Source organism: Oncorhynchus mykiss, chromosome 22, assembly GCF_013265735.2.
Source record: "Oncorhynchus mykiss isolate Arlee chromosome 22, USDA_OmykA_1.1, whole genome shotgun sequence".
NCBI classification, from domain to species: Eukaryota; Metazoa; Chordata; class Actinopteri; order Salmoniformes; family Salmonidae; genus Oncorhynchus; species Oncorhynchus mykiss.
In genome coordinates, this window is record NC_048586.1 from 45,587,717 (window position 1) to 45,606,533 (window position 18,817).

Here is an 18,817-nt window from a genome sequence, read left to right on the forward strand (position 1 = left end):
GTGGGTGTGTGTCTGTGACAGAGGAAGATGGCAACGGAAAAAAAGAGAGAATGATTGTGAAATCAGAAAATGCTTTGTTGTTGTCTAAAAAGGAGTAATCTGTGCGACAAAAGGATACATTTTTTTTTAAACATTTTTTTAGGCGATCTTGTTTGCGTTCGTATGTAGTTTTGTTGTTTTGTTTGTGTAATGTTGGCTCCATTTTTACAGTGTACACCCTGATTGACTGACAGTGGAATTGCCCGTATAGCCACCGTTAGCATTTTGGCTAACTAGCAAGCTAAGTTGTTTCGTGGAAATCACTGCGTGAGTATCTGCCTGTTCAATTGAAATATGTTTCATAATTTGCCTTTTTTATTTTTTTACTTGCTAACGTTATGTAGCTATTTAGCATTCAGCTAAGTCTGAAAGTAGGAGGGAGACATCTCTATATTTAACTAGTTATCTATAATATCTGACACACAGCAGCATTTAGCTGGCTGACAGTTGCTACGTGAATTGTTATGCTCATCAACTGTTTTTATATGAACGTTTAGGCGTTGTTTTACTTGGCTAGCTAGCCAACACATTTTTCCCCAAATTGTTGTAATTGTTAACGTTTAATAAGTCATGCTGAAACTAGCTATCTTTTTTTGTTGAATAGTCATAAATTATAAACGACTAAACGTTATTCAACAATGAATGCTATTTGGTTATAATTCAACCTGATCTCATAGACTAGACGTAACGTAGTACATTTTTTACATCTGAGAGGATGAAATTAGTTTTATGTTATGTTTGGATAAGGTTACATAAGACACAGATTTTTTTTGTTGACTTAAGTCACCAATTTTAAAATATGTAACCTTTTGTACAGTTTGCAAAACATCATACACATTGTAATTCGTAACATATCATATGAAATGGATGATGGATATAAACAAAATAATACATGCCATACCAAAAAAAGTAACATCATACTAAATGGAGTGTCCTGTCTTTACGTAAGGAATAATTAAGCATTAAGGCACATGGGTGTGTGGTATATGACCTATTTAACATGGCTAAGGGCTATTCTTAATCACGATACAACACTGAGTGCCTGGATACAGCCCTTAGCCGTGGTATATTGGTCATATACCAGGTGCCTTATTGATATTATAAACTGGTTACCAATGTCATTAGAACAATAACAAATCACTTTTTTTGTCATGCCCGTGGTATACTGTCTGATATGGTCTCGGACCATCCACGGCTTGTGGTTAGAGCGTTGCGCCAGTAACCGAAAGGTTGTTAGATCGAATCCCCGAGCTGACAAGGTAACAATCTGTTGTTCTGCCCCTGAACAAGGCACTGTTCCCCGGTAGGCTGTCATTGAAAATAAGAATTTGTTCTTAAGGGACTCGCCTAGTTAAATAAAGGTTCAATTAAAACAATTAAGGAGGTATAAGCTCTATGGAAAATAATGGAAGGTGTGCGCAGTAGCGATAACCTTACACAGACTTACATCAGTTTCCAGAAATATATTTACATAGAGCTCCAAGTTAATTATGTCACAGTTATAATTTAACACATTTGCCTCTAGAAATGTGTTAAACATTCACTGAAGTCACTAGCAAGTTTACTAGATTTGCTACAGGATCTGGCTCTGACTGTAATTCCTCAGCGATGTCATGTTGGTCTTGAGAACATTTGAAACATGGCTGAGCTTTCCAGGTCAGGAGGTTTTTGAGATGGACTTGACATGCTTGCCACTCAATAATGTATCATGCGGGCACATGTCCCGTGGCCAGGCCAGCGGCGAGGGAGAGAGTGGGAGACCTTTTCCTTACACGATGTGCACAGCTTTTGACCAGAATCTTGTGGGCCCTGTTCAAAACTAGTTCAATTTAGGGTTCCATTTCAGACGCAGATACAGTGTTCAGTAAACATGACTGTGGTCAGTTAGCTTCTCTTGGAAAAATATTTTCCCTACCTCTACGTTCTGTCCTCTACGTTCTGTCCTCTACGTTCTGTCCTCTACGTTCTGTCCTCTACGTTCTGTCCTCTACGCTCTGTCCTCTACGTTCTGTCCTCTACGTTCTGTCCTCTACGCTCTGTCCTCTACGCTCTGTCCTCTACGTTCTGTCCTCTACGTTCTGTCCTCTACGTTCTGTCCTCTACGTTCTGTCCTCTACGTTCTGTCCTCTACGCTCTGTCCTCTACGTTCTGTCCTCTACGTTCTGTCCTCTACGTTCTGTCCTCTACGTTCTGTCCTCTACGTTCTGTCCTCTACGTTCTGTCCTCTACGTTCTGTCCTCTGCGTTCTGTCCTCTACGTTCTGTCCTCTACATTCTGTCCTCTACGTTCTGTCCTCTACGTTCTGTCCTCTGCGTTCTGTCCTCTGCGTTCTGTCCTCTACATTCTGTCCTCTACATTCTGTCCTCTACATTCTGTCCTCTATCTGGCCATTGGTGAGGGATAGGCGCTCAAACGTACCTTTTTCAGTAGTGATGTGTGCTTTTTTTTTAAAATTATCCTGTTTAGCTTTGTGTCAGTTATTTAAATAAATAATCAAGGTTTACAGTTTAGATTATTATTTTTTAAATCACTTGGCATTGTGTGGGTTGAATACTGTAACAACAAACGATAAAACAATACGTTCAATGATGGTAGTAACTGCTCATCACTTATCAACTATTTTATTCACTTTACTTTGATAAAATATTTCAGTTGTGTTTATTCCATTTTATTTTACTTTATTAATTATTTCCAAGTCATATCATCTCTATAGAGCTGCTGCCTATGCTTTCTGACAAAATTACTTGTTATTTAGTTCTTCAAAGGTAAATAAGGCATACTTTTATGACTGCTGAATACCAATTATCAATCACTTAGAGCGTGTACAGTTGAAGTCGGAAGTTTACATACACTTCATTTGGAGTCCATTAAAACTCGTTTTTCAATCACTCCACAAATGTCTTGTTAACAGGCCTTGAAATACATCCACAGGTACACCTCTAATTGACTCAATTAGCCTATCAGAAGCTTCTAAAGCCATGACATAATTTTCTGGAATTTTCCAAGCTGTTTAAAGGCACAGTCAACATAGTATATGTAAACTTCTGACCCACTGGAATTGTGATAGTGAAAATAATCTGTCTGGAAACAATTGTTGGAAAAATTACTTGTGTCATGCAAAAAGTAGATGTCCTAACCGACTTGCCAAAACTATAGTTTGTTAACAAGAAATTTGTGGAGTGTTTGAAACATTTAGGCTGGAGTCATTAAAACGAGTTTATGTAAACTTCTGACTTCAACTGTATACGAGAATGCTGTTCATTGACTCAACGTTTCCACACCATAGTGACCACAGAGCTCATCACTAAGCTATGGATTCTGGGACTGAACACCTCCCTCTGCAACTGGATCCTGGTCTTCCTGACGGGCTGCCCCCAGGTGGTAAGGATAGGCAACAACACGTGGGCGCTAGGCAATCTTCAACACGGGGGCCCCTCAGGGGTGCGTGGTCAGTCCCCTCCTGTATTCCCTGTTCACCCACTACTGTGTGGCCAAGCATGACTCCAACACCATCATTAAGTTTGCTGACGACACAAAGGTGGTAGGCCTGATCCCCGACAATGATGAGACAGCCTATAGGGTGAAGGTCGGAGACCTGGCAGTGTGGTGCCAGGACAATAACCTGAAAAGATTTGGCATGGGTCCCCCAGATCCTCAATGTTCTACAGTTGCACCATTGTGAGCATCCTGACCGGTGTCTGGTGGAAAGCAGACTGACCCGGTTTTTCCTCTCGGATTTTACCTGTGGTTTGTTCCAATCTAGGGTTTTTTTTTATCCTGAAAAACTCCCCAGTCCTTATGACGACAATCATACCCATAACATGATGCAGCCACCACTATGGAGAGTGGTACTCATTAATGTGTTGTATTGCATTTGCCCCCTACTCATTAGGGGCTAACGATTGGATTAGAACTAGCCGCTCTCATTTCCCCAGACACGTGCACTGCTCTGTTTCAGCACACTCAGTCATTCGTATCAGGGCATACGTTTCCTCTTCTTCAAACATAGTGTACATAATGAATCTGTAGCTAGTCATTGTTGTTCAAACTAGTCATTTCCTGTCGGCTGAGGTCATATGGTTGTTTTAGACTAATTGGCGTTGTTCAGTAGGCCTACTTTGTCTGTCCGTATAATTACTCCACTGACGTCTGTCTTGAGCTTTGCTATTATAATTTTTTTCTTGCCCAGTCATGTTTACTGAGCGACAGATCATTATGGTGTCGGCAGAGAAAAGCTTTGGAGAGGAGCAAAGTGAAACAATATGGAGCAAGAAAATTAGCCTAGCTTCTAAATCTGTGTCTGGAATACACGCAGACAGTAGTAGCCAGCCATGCAAGGGGCCTTATGTATTTGTCTATTCCGTTGATAATTGAATAAGACTAAGTAAAGTAATCATGTGCATTTTCATCTCTCAGGGTTCATTTTAACAAAGCACACTTCTGAGTTTTCCCATCACCAGTAAATCCAATTACCAGTATCAGGTTTGATAAAACGGATACGATTACGACGAGATCGGCACGCTCGGTGTCCATAACATGATGCAGCCACCACTCGGTTTGTCAATATGGAGAGCGATATTCTGTAATGTGTTGTAAATATGGAGAGCGATACTCAGTAATGTGTTGTAAATATGGAGAGCGATACTCAGTAATGTGTTGTAAATATGGAGAGTGGTACTCAGTAATGTGTTGTAAATATGGAGAGTGGTACTCAGTAATGTGTTGTAAATATGGAGAGTGATACTCAGTAATGTGTTGTAAATATGGAGAGTGATACTCAGTAATGTGTTGTAAATATGGAGAGTGATACTCAGTAATGTGTTGTATTGTAAATATGGAGAGTGGTACTCAGTAATGTGTTGTAAATATGGAGAGTGGTACTCAGTAATGTGTTGTATTGTCAATATGGAGAGTGGTACTCAGTAATGTGTTGTAAATATGGAGAGTGGTACTCAGTAATGTGTTGTAAATATGGAGAGTGATACTCAGTAATGTGTTGTAAATATGGAGAGTGATACTCAGTAATGTGTTGTATTGTAAATATGGAGAGTGGTACTCAGTAATGTATTGTAAATATGGAGAGTGGTACTCAGTAATGTATTGTAAATATGGAGAGTGATACTCAGTAATGTGTTGTAAATATGGAGAGTGGTACTCAGTAATGTATTGTAAATATGGAGAGTGATACTCAGTAATGTATTGTAAATATGGAGAGCGATACTCAGTAATGTGTTGTAAATATGGAGAGTGGTACTCAGTAATGTGTTGTAAATATGGAGAGTGGTACTCAGTAATGTATTGTAAATATGGAGAGTGGTACTCAGTAATGTGTTGTGTTGTAAATATGGAGAGTGGTACTCAGTAATGTATTGTAAACATGGAGAGTGGTACTCAGTAATGTATTGTAAATATGGAGAGTGATACTCAGTAATGTGTTGTAAATATGGAGAGTGGTACTCAGTAATGTATTGTAAATATGGAGAGTGGTACTCAGTAATGTGTTGTAAATATGGAGAGTGGTACTCAGTAATGTGTTGTAAATATGGAGAGTGATACTCAGTAATGTGTTGTGAATATGGAGAGTGGTACTCAGTAATGTGTTGTGAATATGGAGAGTGGTACTCAGTAATGTGTTGTAAATATGGAGAGTGGTACTCAGTAATGTGTTGTGTTGTAAATATGGAGAGTGATACTCAGTAATGTGTTGTGTTGTTAATATGGAGAGTGATACTCAGTAATGTGTTGTAAATATGGAGAGTGGTACTCAGTAATGTGTTGTAAATATGGAGAGTGATACTCAGTAATGTGTTGTATTGTAAATATGGAGAGTGGTACTCAGTAATGTATTGTAAATATGGAGAGTGGTACTCAGTAATGTATTGTAAATATGGAGAGTGATACTCAGTAATGTGTTGTAAATATGGAGAGTGGTACTCAGTAATGTATTGTAAATATGGAGAGTGATACTCAGTAATGTATTGTAAATATGGAGAGCGATACTCAGTAATGTGTTGTAAATATGGAGAGTGGTACTCAGTAATGTATTGTAAATATGGAGAGTGGTACTCAGTAATGTGTTGTGTTGTAAATATGGAGAGTGGTACTCAGTAATGTATTGTAAACATGGAGAGTGGTACTCAGTAATGTATTGTAAATATGGAGCGTGATACTCAGTAATGTGTTGTAAATATGGAGAGTGGTACTCAGTAATGTATTGTAAATATGGAGAGTGGTACTCAGTAATGTGTTGTAAATATGGAGAGTGGTACTCAGTAATGTGTTGTAAATATGGAGAGTGATACTCAGTAATGTGTTGTGAATATGGAGAGTGGTACTCAGTAATGTGTTGTAAATATGGAGAGTGGTACTCAGTAATGTGTTGTGTTGTAAATATGGAGAGTGATACTCAGTAATGTGTTGTGTTGTTAATATGGAGAGTGATACTCAGTAATGTGTTGTAAATATGGAGAGTGGTACTCAGTAATGTGTTGTAAATATGGAGAGTGATACTCAGTAATGTGTTGTGCTGTTAATATGGAGAGTGATACTCAGTAATGTGTTGTAAACATGGAGAGTGGTACTCAGTAATGTATTGTAAATATGGAGAGTGATACTCAGTAATGTGTTGTAAATATGGAGAGTGGTACTCAGTAATGTGTTGTAAATATGGAGAGTGGTACTCAGTAATGTGTTGTGTTGTAAATATGGAGAGTGATACTCAGTAATGTGTTGTAAATATGGAGAGTGATACTCAGTAATGTGTTGTAAATATGGAGAGTGGTACTCAGTAATGTGTTGTAAATATGGAGAGTGGTACTCAGTAATGTGTTGTAAATATGGAGAGTGGTACTCAGTAATGTGTTGTAAACATGGAGAGTGATACTCAGTAATGTGTTGTAAATATGGAGAGTGATACTCAGTAATGTGTTGTAAATATGGAGAGTGGTACTCAGTAATGTGTTGTAAATATGGAGAGTGGTACTCAGTAATGTGTTGTAAATATGGAGAGTGGTACTCAGTAATGTGTTGTAAATATGGAGAGTGATACTCAGTAATGTGTAGTAAATATGGAGAGTGGTACTCAGTAATGTGTTGTAAATATGGAGAGTGGTACTCAGTAATGTGTTGTAAATATGGAGAGTGATACTCAGTAATGTATTGTGTTGTAAATATGGAGAGTGGTACTCAGTAATGTGTTGTAAATATGGAGAGTGATACTCAGTAATGTGTTGTAAATATGGAGAGTGGTACTCAGTAATGTGTTGTAAATATGGAGAGTGGTACTCAGTAATGTGTTGTAAATATGGAGAGTGATACTCAGTAATGTGTTGTAAATATGGAGAGTGATACTCAGTAATGTGTTGTAAATATGGAGAGTGATACTCAGTAATGTGTTGTAAATATGGAGAGTGGTACTCAGTATTGTGTTGTAAACATGGAGAGTGGTACTCAGTAATGTGTTGTAAATATGGAGAGTGATACTCAGTAATGTGTTGTAAATATGGAGAGTGATACTCAGTAATGTGTTGTATTGTAAATATGGAGAGTGGTACTCAGTAATGTGTTGTAAATATGGAGAGTGGTACTCAGTAATGTGTTGTAAATATGGAGAGTGGTACTCAGTAATGTGTTGTATTGTCAATATGGAGAGTGATACTCAGTAATGTGTTGTAAATATGGAGAGTGATACTCAGTAATGTGTTGTAAATATGGAGAGTGGTACTCAGTAATGTGTTGTAAATATGGAGAGTGGTACTCAGTAATATGTTGTAAATATGGAGAGTGATACTCAGTAATGTGTTGTAAATATGGAGAGTGATACTCAGTAATGTGTTGTAAATATGGAGAGTGGTACTCAGTAATGTGTTGTAAATATGGAGAGTGATACTCAGTAATGTGTTGTAAATATGGAGAGTGGTACTCAGTAATGTGTTGTAAATATGGAGAGTGGTACTCAGTAATGTGTTGTAAATATGGAGAGTGATGCTCAGTAATGTGTTGTAAATATGGAGAGTGGTGCTCAGTAATGTGTTGTAAATATGGAGAGTGGTACTCAGTAATGTGTTGTAAATATGGAGAGTGATACTCAGTAATGTGTTGTCAATATGGAGAGTGGTACTCAGTAATGTGTTGTAAATATGGAGAGTGGTACTCAGTAATGTGTTGTGTTGTAAATATGGAGAGTGATACTCAGTAATGTATTGTAAATATGGACAGCGATACTCAGTAATGTGTTGTAAATATGGACAGCGATACTCAGTAATGTGTTGTAAATATGGACAGCGATACTCAGTAATGTGTTGTAAATATGGACAGCGATACTCAGTAATGTATTGTAAACATGGAGAGTGGTACTCAGTAATGTATTGTAAATATGGAGAGTGGTACTCAGTAATGTGTTGTGTTGTTAATATGGAGAGTGATACTCAGTAATGTGTTGTAAATATGGAGAGTGGTACTCAGTAATGTATTGTAAACATGGAGAGTGGTACTCAGTAATGTGTTGTAAATATGGAGAGTGGTACTCAGTAATGTGTTGTAAACATGGAGAGTGGTACTCAGTAATGTGTTGCATTGGATTTGCTCCAAACATAACATGTTCTATTTGGGACATAAACATTTTTTTTGCAGTATTACTTTCATTTCACTGTCAGTTAGATTAGTATTGAGGAGTAACTACAATGTTGTTGATCCATCCTCAGTTTTCTACTATCACAGCCATTCAACTCTGTAACTGTTTGAAAGTCACCATTGGCCTCATGGTGAAATCTCTGAGCGGTTTCCTTCCTCTCTGGCAACTGAGAAAGGACGCCTGTATATTTGTAGTGACTGGGTGTATTCCATCCTAAGTGTAATTAATAACTTCACCATTCTCAAAGGGCTATTCAATGTCTGCTTCTTCTTTACTCTTCCACTAAAAGGTGCCCTTCTTTGTGAGGCTTTGGAAAACCTCCCTGGTCTTTGTGGTTGAATCTGTGTTTGAAATTCACTGCTCGACTGAGCGACCTTACAGATAATTGTATGTGTGGGGCACAGAGAGAAGGTAGTCATTCAAAAACCATGTTAAACACTATTATTGCACACAGAGTGAGTCCATGCAACTTATTATGTGACTAGTTTAAGCACATGTTTACTCCTGAACGTATTTAGGCTTGACATAAAGTGGTTGAGATCTTATTGACTCAAGACATTTCAGCATTTGTTAAACAGAAACATAATGGAAAACATAATTCCACTTTGACTTGGGAGAATGTGTGTGTAGGCCTGTGACACATCTCAATTTAAACCATTTTTAAATTCAGACTGTAACAGAGTCAGCTGCTGCTGAACATGTTTCACCTAAACTGCTCCTAGGTTTGAGGGTCAGCTGCTGTTGAACATGTTTCACCTAAACTGCTCCTAGGTTTGAGGGTCAGCCGCTGCTGAACATGTTTCACCTAAACTGCTCCTAGGTTTGAGGGTCAGCCGCTGCTGAACATGTTTCACCTAAACTGCTCCTAGGTTTGAGGGTCAGCCGCTGTTGAACATGTTTCACCTAAACTGCTCCTAGGTTTGAGGGTCAGCCGCTGCTGAACATGTTTCACCTAAACTGCTTCTAGGTTTGAGGGTCAGCTGCTGCTGAACATGTTTCACCTAAACTGCTTCTAGGTTTGAGGGTCAGCTGCTGCTGAACATGTTTCACCTAAACTGCTTCTAGGTTTGAGGGTCAGCTGCTGCTGAACATGTTTCACCTAAACTGCTTCTAGGTTTGAGGGTCAGCTGCTGCTGAACATGTTTCACCTAAACTGCTTCTAGGTTTGAGGGTCAGCTGCTGCTGAACATGTTTCACCTAAACTGCTTCTAGGTTTGAGGGTCAGCTGCTGCTGAACATGTTTCACCTAAACTGCTTCTAGGTTTGAGGGTCAGCTGCTGCTGAACGTGTTTCACCTAAACTGCTTCTAGGTTTGAGGGTCAGCTGCTGCTGAACGTGTTTCACCTAAACTGCTTCTAGGTTTGAGGGTCAGCTGCTGCTGAACATGTTTCACCTAAACTGCTTCTAGGTTTGAGGGTCAGCTGCTGCTGAACGTGTTTCACCTAAACTGCTTCTAGGTTTGAGGGTCAGCTGCTGCTGAACGTGTTTCACCTAAACTGCTTCTAGGTTTGAGGGTCAGCTGCTGCTGAACATGTTTCACCTAAACTGCTTCTAGGTTTGAGGGTCAGCCGCTGCCAAAAAGCCTCACTGTGCTCAGGCAGGCTATAACATTTCTCACTTCTGCTCTTGTCGGTCAGTGTGAACAGAAAGGTTTAGTTCTGTTCACTTATTGATGGCCTCTGTCTTAGTGATGGCCTCTGTCTTATTGATGACCTCTGTCTTACTGATGACCTCTGTCTTACTGATGACCTCTGTCTTACTGATGACCTCTGTCTTACTGATGACCTCTGTCCTACTGGGATACATTTTATTTGCCATCTCATTGTTACTAGCATTGGAATCTGAGCAGCTGAACTTTGAACTTACCGACATTTTACGCCACTGAGGAATGTAACCTGAATAATGAAATCCCCTTTTGATTGTAACCGTTTTATATAGTTCTTCTTCTCTTATTTACCGACGTTAGGCCAGGGATCGAAAGGTTCACTTGATGGTTTTTATGTCTGAAATGTTGAGCCTTCAGCTTAGCTGTATCAGGGTTTTAGTTAGCTGGTGATATCTGCCTTACATTATTTTTGAGGGGTTTAATTGATTTAAAGAGCTACTGTTTTTTATTTCTCAACTGGTAATTGATGCGCGCTTCCAAATATTGATTCGCCATTCAAATGCATAGGCAACGGAGGTAGTATGCATTTTGTAAACGTATAGCTACTTCATAGTTTGAAACCTGAATGTTTTACTATATATATTAGGAGGCATGTTTTAGCCCGCAGCATACCACCCTGCATCCCACCCTACATACCACCCTGCATACCACCCTGCATCCCATGGCTGGCTTGCTTCTGAAGCTTAGTAGGGTCGGTCCTGGTCAGTCCCTAGTTGGGAGACCAGATGCTGCTGGAAGTGGTGTTGGAGGGCCAGTAGGAGGGCCAGTAGGAGGCACTCTTTCCTCTGGTCTAAAAAAATATCCCAATGCCCCAGGGCAGTGATTGGGGACACTGCCCTGTGTAGGGTGCCGTCTTTCGGGTGGGACGTTAAATGGGTGTCCTGACTCTCTGAGGTCACTAAAGATCCCATGGCACTTATCGTAAGAGTAGGGTTGTTAACCCCAGTGTCCTGGCTAAATTCCCAATCTGGCCCTCAAACCATCATGGTCACCTAATCATCCCCAGTTTACAATTTGCTCATTCATCCCCCTCCTTTCCCCTGTAACTATCCCCCAGGTTGTTGCTGCAAATGAGAATGTGTTCTCAGTCAACTTACCTGGTAAAATAATGAAAAAATAAAAAATATGACTTGCGATTGAAACCAGTAGCCTTATTGCTCTCATGTTCTATTGGTTTTCCAACTGTCTTTATCCGGTATCCAAACGAACATTCACACGTAGCTGCGCTAATAATGTTAAACTAGTATTTTTTTTTTTATCAACATTTCTGACCTCCTTGTTTATTTTGTTTTATGTTTTATGTATCCTAGGCTTACTGGTTGTAGGGATTTGTCCCACAACTTCTTTGTCGACAAGCTGACTAATAGAATAATAGGTCAACGCTTCTACTATGAGACAGTAGTAAATTGACAGGCTCATAGGCGTTGGGTCCGTAAGGCTATGGGGAAGCTAAGCTTTCCCTAAGTAAATTATCGAAGTGATATAGCCTAACTAGCCGTCTCCTGTGTCTACAGAAATAAATACAATGTTTTGAGCTTCCCCTAGCCTTGAAACATGTCGTACATTATTTATTTGATTAAAGTGTCATCTTCAGGATTCCCAGCCCACGTGGGCTTTGTTACACCTTATTTGCTTTAGCAAATAAATACACACACACACACACACACACACACAGTGCCTTTGGAAAGTATTTAGATCCCTTGACTTTACCACATTTTGTTTCGTTACAGCCTTATTCTAAAATGAATTAAATAGCTTTCCCCCCCTCATCAATCTACACACAGAATGACAAAGCAGAAAGCGCATTGGGCAGTGATTACAGCCTTGAGTCATGCATATGATTCTAAATGCTTGTCACACCTGTATTTGGGGAGTTTCTCCCATTCTTCTGAGCAGATCCCCTCATGCTCTGTCGCTGCACAGCTATTTTCAGGTCTCTCCAGAGATGTTCGATCTGGTTCAAGTCCGGGCTCTGGCTGGGCCACATTTCAGAGACATATCCCGAAGCCACTCCTGCAATGTCTTGGCTGTGTACTTAGAGTTATTGTCTTGTTGGAAGGTGTTCCCCTGAGGCACTGAGAGCTCTAGAGCAGTTTTTCATCAAGGAACTCTCTGTACTTTGCTCCGTTCATCTTTCCCATGATCCTGACTAGTCTCCCGGTCCCTGTTGCTGAGACACATCCCCACAGCATGATGATGCTGCCACCACCACCATTCTTCTGCATAAGGATGGTGACAGGTTTCTCCCAGATGTGATGCTTGGCATTTAGGCTGAAGAGTTCAATCTTGGTTTCATCAGACCAGAGAATCATGTTTCTCATGGTCTGAGAGTCCTTTTGGCAAACTCCAAGCAGGCTGTCATGTGCCTTTTACTGAGGAGAGACCTCCATCTGGCCAATCTACCATAAAGGCCTGATTGATGGAGTGCTGCAGAGATGGTTGCACTTTCCAGATGAAGATTAAATATTGCTTTATGCCTTGGCTGGGCTCCTACTTTTTACTTTGTCACTTAGTCACAACTCAGCAATCCTCTGGTGTTTGCCGCACTGGCTGTCCAAATTGCAGGCCCTTCCGACTGTAGGTGAATGCTTTTTTAAAAATGTTATTCACAATTTTATTTTAAGAATCTAATGATCCTCTGTGACCAAATCATGCGATCTGGTGTAGTAGCCTATTTTGAAAGATTTTTATTTCTTTTTTTTTGTAGACAGGAGTAGGCAAATTAGGCTCAAATTTTTTGGCAATTCAATTATCTTTAGCTGAAGCTTAGCTTATGGACGGACCACCTATGTCTGTAGCGGACTGTAGAAACACGTACTAGCAGTCATGTGTCCTGCTGGAGAGTCACTCTGGGTGTTGTGAAATAACATCCTCTTCTTACTGGCTTCTTCTCTGGCAGCCTCTCATTGGCTATTGCTGATCAGTGTTCTCAAAACGTGTTGCACATCTCAACACTACAAGAGCGTTGCGTATTTTGTTTTCCTAGTTTAAAAAATAAATACAAATAAAACATGTTCAGGAAATATCAGGACAGCTGGGATCGGTAAGCCCTCCCGATTGCGTCTGTGACCACGCGCTCTGAGACATGGAGGATTTTGGCTCCGATCTCAAGCTAGTCTGAGGCAGCTAAATCATGTAGCGTACACCCAGTTTAACACCTTCTGTGTCACTTCTGTGTCACCTCTGTCTGCGTTTCTCTCTGTCAGACTAGACCTGTGTGATACAATACACCGGCTTACCAGCTTATAACCAAACCCTCTCCTCTCTGTCTAGGTGGTGGTTGACTTTCAGTCCTGGGAGAGCAGTTGGGGCTAATCAAGGCTAAGCCAATCGCTGCTGGTTGGTGACTTGCTTGAAAAGCCAGCGTTGCACTGGAGCAGCCAGCTAGGGCCATGAGCCAGGGCTTCCTCCTCCCTCTGTGGACCGGAGCCAAAATGGAGGTTTAGCCCAGACAGACGCTGAGCAAGTGTTCAGGTAAGATGGTGTTGTTTTTGTAGAACCTGTCTCTCTCGCTGTACAAGTGGTGTAAGCAAACCTCTATGAATCATAGTGACTCTCTGAGGCGATACGATAACCTACTTTATCTCCCAGCAGCCTTTGCTCTCTTTCTCTCTCGTCCTGAGCCAAGTATAGCAGTCAGTTGTTTTGTCGTGATTTGGAACGTGGAAATGTGTGTGTGTGTGTGTGGGGGGGGGAATGTTCAAGACACCAACTGCTTCTGTGAAGAATGTAGATCGATGAGATGGAATAATGGTATGGAGATTATGCTGTCTGTGGTAGCCCACCCCGGATATTAAAGACGAATCACTCATATGTTCACTCTCAGTTCCTTTTTTAAAAAGTTGTGTTAAATGTGTCTGTCCCGTCTCAGCCACAGAGCAATACATTCCTCTCTAACTCTGTCTTTATCCCAGCTCTCTACTTTTAACGTCAGTCACGAGTGAGAGATCAACCGAGAGACTGTGTGGCTTGTACATTTTTCTCATCCCTATATGCTATAAGCAATAACTTCAGCAGAACAGTAAGTAGTACTAGGAACCCCACACAGAGTACTTACTGACTGTCCTTTTTAAGCTCTATATGACTCTAAATGGCTCTATGCTCCCCATAACTACGGTGATGAAACTAACGCTTGGATGAGACATTTGGCTACATCAGCGTTGCTCGTTACACAAACCACACTAGGTAACCACACTGTGTGGGCTGGGGCCCTGTGCTCTTCTGGGTTAGGATGGGGGGCTGGGGCCCCGTGCTCTTCTGGGTTAGGATGGGGGGCTGGGGCCCCGTGCTCTTCTGGGTTAGGATGGGGGGCTGGGGCCCCGTGCTCTTCTGGGTTAGGATGGGGGGCTGGGGCCCCGTGCTCTTCTGGGTTAGTATGGGGGGGCTGGGGCCCCATGCTCTTCTGGGTTAGGATGGGGGGCTGGGGCCCCGTGCTGCTCTTCTGGGTTAGGATGGGGGGCTGGGGCCCCGTGCTGCTCTTCTGGGTTAGGATGGGGGACTGGGGCCCCGTGCTGCTCTTCTGGGTTAGGATGGGTGACTGGGGCCCCGTGCTGCTCTTCTGGGTTAGGATGGGGGGGGGAGATGGTAGCAGTCTGTGCTAGCAAAACAGTCCTGTAGCATATCATCCGCGTCATCTGACCACTTCCGTATTGAGAGAGTCACTGGAAGTTCCTGCTTTAGTTTTTGCTTGTAAGCAGGAATCAGGAGGATAGAATTGTGGTCAGATTTACCAAATGGCAGGTGAGTGAGAGCTTTGTATGCATCTCTATGTGTGGCGTGTAGGTGGTCCAGAGTGTTTTTAATTATTTTTATAATTATTTAAAAAATATATATATTTTTCTCTGGCTGCACATGTGACATGCTGGTAGAAATGAGGTAAAACTTATTTAAGTTTGCCTGCATTAATGTCCCCGGCCACTAGGAGCACCACTTCTGGGTGAGCATGTTATTGTTTGCATATGGCCTTATAGAGTTGGTGGAGTGCTGGTCTTAGTGCCAGCATTGGTCTGTGGTGGTAAATAGACGGCTACGAATAATATAGATGAGAACTCTCTTGGTAGATAGTGTGGTCTACAGCTTATCCTGAGGTATTCTACCTCAGGCGAGCATTACCTCGAGACTTTTTAATATTAGACATCGCGCACCAGCAGTTATTGACAAATAGACACACACACACACACACACGCGTGCGCGCCCTTCGTCTTACCAGACATAGCTGCTCTGTCCTGTCGCTGCACGGAGAAGCCAGCCAGCTCTATGTTATCCGTGTCTTCGTTCAGCCACATCACGGTGAAACATAAGATATTACAGTTTATAATGTCCCGTTGGTAGTGTAGTCTTAATCATAGATAGTCCAGTTGGTTTTCCAATGATTGAACGTTGGCCAATAATATGGGGTGTAGTGGTGGTTTACCTGCTTGTCTGCAAGTTCTTACAAGGCACCCCGCCCTCCTCCGTCCAGTTCGAGGTGAGTAATCACTGTTCTGATGTCCAGAAGCTCTTTTCAGTCATAAGAGACGGTAGCAGAAACATTATGTTTAAAATAAACAATGTGAAAAAACTATCAAAATAGCACAGTTGGTTAGGAGCCCGTAAAACGGCAGGCATCGTCGATGCGGGCCGGGCGCCTGCATGTTGACCTTGGTCGTCAGTTGAACGGTGTTTCCTCTGACACATTGGTTACAGCTGGCTTCCGGGTTAAATTGGCGGGTGTTAAGAAGCGCGGTTTGTCAGATCATGTTTTGGAGGATGCATGACTTGACCTTTGCCTTCCAGCGATGAGATAAGATCAAAATTGAGGAGAAGGGGTAAAATAAAAAAAATATACAAAATAAAAACTTAACCGATTTTTAGGTTATTTCTTCATAAGCAAGGCAATATTGTGTTTATAATATGGTCATACATTTGGCAGGAGGTTAGGAAGTGCAGTTCAGTTTCAACCTCGTTTTGTGGTCAGTGTGCACATAGCCTACGGTGTCTACGGTGGCCTTTCTCAATAGCAAGGCTATGCTCACTGAGTCTGTATATTTTTACTTTTTAAAATTGATTTCACCTTTATTTAACCAGGTAGGCTAGTTGAGAACGAGTTCTCATTTGCAACTGCGACCTGGCCAAGATAAAGCAAAGCAATTCAACAACAACAGTTTTGTAAATGACAAGTTGAGGATCGGTAGGATGGTCAGTTTTACTAGGGTATGTTTGGCAGCATGAGTGAAGGATGCTTTGTTGCAAAATAGGAAGCCAATTTTAGATTTAATTTTGGATTGGAGATGCTGGAAGGAGAGTTTACAGTCTAACCAGACCCCTAGGTATTTGTAGTTGTCCACATATTCTATGTCAGATCTGTCCAGAGTAGTGATGCTGGACGGGCAGGCAGGTGCGGGCAGCGATCGGTTGAAGAGCATGCATTTAGTTTTACTTGCATTTAAGAGTAGTTGGAGGCCACGGAAGGAGAGTTGTATGGCATTGAAGGTTAGTTAAGACAGTGTCCAAAGAAGGGCCAGAGGTATACAGAATGGTGTCGTCTGCGTAGAGGTGGATCAGAGAATCACCAGCAGCAAGAGCGACATCATTGATGTATACAGAGAAGAGAGTAGGCCCGAGAATTTAACCCTGTGGCACCCCCATAGAGACTGCCAGAGGTCCGGACAACAGGCCCTCTGATTTGACACACTGAACTCTTTCAGAGAAGTAGTTGGTGAACCAGACGAGGCAATCAATTGAGAAACCAAGGCTGTTGAGTCTGCCAATAAAAATGTGGTGATTGACAGAGTCGAAAGCCTTGGCCAGGTCGATGAATACGGCTGCACAGTAATGTCTCTTTATGATATCGTTTAGGACCTTGAGCATGAGGTGCACCCATGACCAGCTCTGAAACCAGATTGCATAGCGGAGAAGGTACGGTGGGATTCGAAATGGTTGAAAATCTGTTTGTTAAATTGGCTTTCGAAGACCTTAGAAAGGCAGGGTAGAATAGATATAGGCCTGTAGCAGTTTGGGTCTAGAGTGTCTCCCCCTTTGAAGAGGGGGATGACCGTGGCAGCTTTCCAATCTTTGGGAATCTCAGACGATACGAAAGAGAGGTTGAACAGGCTAGTAATAAGGGCTGCAACAATTTCGGCAGATCATTTTAGAAAGAGAGGGTCCAGATTGTCTATTCCGGCTGATTTGTAAAGGTCCAGATTTTGCAGCTCTTTCAGAACATCAGCTATTTGGGTGAAGGAGAAATGGTGGGGGCTTGGGCGAGTTGCTGTGGGGGGTGGAGGGCTGTTGGTCGGGGTAGGGGTAGCCAGGTGGAACGCATGGCCAGCCGCAGAAAAATGCTCATTGAAATTCTCAATTATAGTGCACCTGTGCATAGCCCACCTATAATTTAGCCCAAACAACTACCTCTTTCCCTACTGTATTTTATTTATTTATTTATTTATTTTGCTCCTTTGCACCCCATTATTTGTATTTCTACTTTGCACATTCTCCCATTGCAAATCTACCATTCCAGTGTTTTACTTGCTATATTGTATTTACTTTGCCACCATGGCCTTTTTGCCTTTACATCCCTTATCTCACCTCATTTGCTCACATCGTATATAGACTTGTTTATACTATATTATTGACTGTATGTTTGTTTTACTCCATGTGTAACTCTGTGTCGTTGTATGTGTCGAACTGCTTTGCCCTATCTTGGCCAGGTCGCAATTGTAAATGAGAACTTGTTCTCAACTTGACTACCTGGTTAAATAAAGGTGAAATAAAAAAATAAAAAATAAATAGTGGATTTATCGGTGGTGGCAGTGTTTCCTAGCCTGAATGCAGTGGGCAGCTGGGAGGAGGTGCTCTTATTCTCCATGGACTTTACCATGTCCCAGAACATGTTTGAGTTTGTGCTTCAGGATGTAAATTTCTGCTTGAAAAAGCTAGCCTTTGCTTTCCTAACTGCCTGTGTATATTGGTTCCTAACTTCCCTGAAAAGTTGCATATCACGGGGGCTATTCGATGCTAATGCAGAACGCCAAAGGATGTTTTTTGTGCTGGTCAAGTACATAGTCATAGCTTTCTTTTACGTTTGTGTCTAACTGTGTTGCTGTCCTGGGGCTCTGTGGGGTCTGCATGTGTTTGTGAACACAGCCCCAGGACATCTCTGTCTGTCTCTTTGTCTGTATTGTAATAACCCTAACCTCTGTTGTGTCCCTGCAGTGCTGCGGGTCCTCTGCCTAGGCATGGAGTGGTGTTGGCTGCAGACTGGATGACAGGGTCTTCAGGGAGAGCCGACGCGCATCCCCCTGCACAGACACCCAACCCCCCAACTGACCACCGCTGACCTGTTATCACGGTGACACTGACACCGAAGTACAGCCTCACCCCTGCAACCACAGCAGAACCCCCCCCCCTCCTCTTTTTCCTCATCCCCCTCTATCTGGACTCTCCTTTTCTGACCCCCCCCCTCTGCGCATCCCTCCTCCTCTCCTGACCCCTCCTCCCTC

General features: G+C 41.9%; 1 long non-coding RNA gene across 1 annotated transcript; it reads left to right on the forward strand.

Annotated features, from left to right (window-relative positions):
- The first annotated feature begins 5 nt into the window (after nt 1–5).
- LOC110501945 lies at nt 6–18,785 on the forward strand. Its single transcript, XR_002470277.2, has 3 exons — nt 6–306; nt 13,611–13,811; nt 18,531–18,785. It is a non-coding gene; the product is annotated as an uncharacterized LOC110501945 (long non-coding RNA).
- Nucleotides 18,786–18,817: the final 32 nt, after the last annotated feature.